Source organism: Dipodomys spectabilis, unplaced genomic scaffold (assembly GCF_019054845.1).
Source record: "Dipodomys spectabilis isolate Male_0828 unplaced genomic scaffold, ASM1905484v1 ptg000464l, whole genome shotgun sequence".
Classification (NCBI taxonomy): domain Eukaryota; kingdom Metazoa; phylum Chordata; class Mammalia; order Rodentia; family Heteromyidae; genus Dipodomys; species Dipodomys spectabilis.
In genome coordinates, this window is record NW_024871141.1 from 1,831,959 (window position 1) to 1,834,892 (window position 2,934).

Below are 2,934 nucleotides of genomic sequence, written 5' to 3' on the forward strand. Positions count from 1 at the left end.
AAAAGATTCATCCTGATGTGAGAAGTTTTCCTGTCCTGTGAAAGTCCTGTACCTAAGTGAGGATGGAGAATGCTATATAGGCAATTATACAGCCATGGGAATAGGTTGTCATCCATGGCAGCACAGATATACCTGTCACCATACTCAATGAAATACACAATACATCCATGAATAAGACTCAAAAAAAACTACATTGAATGGAAGATGCATACCACAACTGTATGTAAATAGAGATCTTATGTTTAAAAGAGATGAGCTTTATATTTTGTCTAGTGCTGGGGCTTCAAATCAGGCTCTGGATCAGGCCTGACATTCTAGTCTTCAATGGTGGTGAGCTTCCCCTTCCCCCACAGTGAAATGGAGTTAACCAGACCTGAGTTCAAATGACACCACTGAAAAAAGTTTCATCCTGATGTCAGAAGACAGTCGTTGCACCTGTTTTCCTCTCATGTGGGAGTCCTGGGTCTCAGCTAGGATGGAGAATGAATGCATAGGCAACCCTTTAACCATAGGAACAGGTTGACATCCATGTCAGCACAATTATATCTGTCACCATACTCAGTAAAATACACAATACCTCCATGAATTAGACACAAAATAAGAAGGAGTGCACTGAATGCAAGATGCTGTCCACACATATATGTCAATATAGATCCTATGTTTCAAGGATGAATTTATGCCTATCCTGGCCCTCCCTGGGGCTCGATGTCAGGTCCTGGGAACAGCCTAGCTCCTCAGTTGCTCACTGTCTGGTGTCCTCTCCTTGACCCTTTCGCCATCGATCCAACTGCTTTCTTGTCCTGTGAAAGTCCTAGATCTCAGCTAAGATGGGAAAGCATAGGCAACTCCATGGACATGGGAATCGGTTGCCATCCATGTCAGTACAGTTATAACTGTCATCATACTTAAAAAAATACAAAATGCATCCTTGACTAAGACACACACTGAACACATGAGGCATTCCACACATGTATGTAAATAGAGATCCCATGTGTGAAATAGGTGGGCATATGATTTTTGCCAGTGTTGGGGCTTCAGTTCAGGCCCTGGGAGCAGGCCTGACCTTGTAGTATTCAAGGATGATGATCTTCCCCTTCCCCCAGAGTGCAACAGAGTTACCCACACCTGAATTCAAATCCCAGCTTTGGCAGTAAAATGGCATGAATATTGAGCGAGGGTGCTTCATTAATAATTATTTATTTATTTATTCATTTATTTATTTATTGCCAAACCCGGGCCTTGAACTCAAGTCAAGGCAACACTGCCTTTGCTGCAATCATCCTAGGCTGCAGCCTATGGACCCACAGCCCATCCTCAGATCCTAGGACCCCAGAGCTTGCAGGAAAAAAAATGGCCAGAAGGGGAAAGAAGTACCAGGAATTTCCACCTCATGCTTTTACATTTATTATCCTTTGCATAGTGTCCATGTTGGTCTGAACCCGGCGGCCTACAGAGTGAAGGTGACCTGGCATGCCTGAAGGCCTGCTGGCTATAGGGGAAGTCACAGCCAACTGTGGAAGGGAGGCCAAGGGTTGGAATCCTGGTCAGCCCCCCTACATTGTGGGAATGGTGGAAGATCCTGATATACTCATTTCCAGACCTAGGAAGTGTAGAATGTGATCATCTCATCCTTGAATGAGTAGTTCCTGCAAGATCCAAAGAAATTATAGGCAAGACTCATGGGGTATCCATTATTTTTTATGAAGAGTTGATGAAGTTGACAATAATCATCACAGTCATGAAATGGAGGCATTGGGGAAGATCTGAGAATTAGTAGTCACAGGGTAAATTGGATTCCATCACAGCTTGCCATCTCTCCTACTTTATACAAATATGTACTTATTTGCATACTACCTTCAGCTTATAAATGGACGACGATTGTGCTCCCCCTCCCTCCGGGCCTCGATCTCAGGTCCAGGGAATGGCTTAGATCCTTAGTGGCTCACAGGCTGGTGTGCTCACATGAACCAATTCGCCCATTGGCCCTGTGAGGCACCAAGTTCATATACGAGCAGTGCCAAAAGATTCATCCTGATGTCCGAAGCCAATCATTGCACCTGTTTTCCTTTCCTGTGCAAGTCCTGGGTCTCCTCTAAGATGGAGAATGCATGGGCAACCCTGTGGCCATAGGAATACGTTGTCATCCATGCCAGCCCAGTTATACCTGTCATTATATACTCAAGAACATACTCAATACATCCATGAATAGCACACAAAATAGAAAGGATAACTAACCACAATGCAGGAGGAAGTCCACACACGGATGTGAAGAGACATCCAATGTTTCAATGATGCATTGAGCATTATTGTGGCCTCCCTAGGGCTAGATCTCAGTTCCTAGGAAAGGCCCAGCTCCTTAGTGGTTCACAGGCTGGTGTGCTCACATGGACCCATTGGGCAGTTGGGCCTCCTATGCCCCAAGTTCGAATCCCAGCACTGCCAAAAATTCACCCTGATGTGAGAAATCAGTAGTTGCACCTGTTCTTCTGTGCTGTGCAAGTTCTGGGTCTCAGCTAGGATTGAGAATGCATAGGCAACTCTATACTCATGGGAATAAGTTGTCATCCAGGTCACCACAGTTATATCTGTCATCCTATACTCAGGAAAATACAGAATACATTGTGAATAAGACACCATGTAAAGACAATGACTACACCGAACCCAAGATGCTGCCCACCCATGTATGGAAATAGAGATCCTCTGTTTTAATTATGAATTGATGACTATTAAGCCCCCCACTGGGGCTCAATCTCAGGTCCCTGGAACAGCATATCAACCTAATGGCTCACAGGCTGGTGTGCTCACCATGACCCATCCACCACTTGGGCCTGCTAGGCCTTGAGTTCAAATCCCAACCCTACCAAAAGATTCATCCTGATGTGAGAAGCCCATCGTTGCACCTGATTTCCTGTGCTGTGAATGTCCCATGTCTCA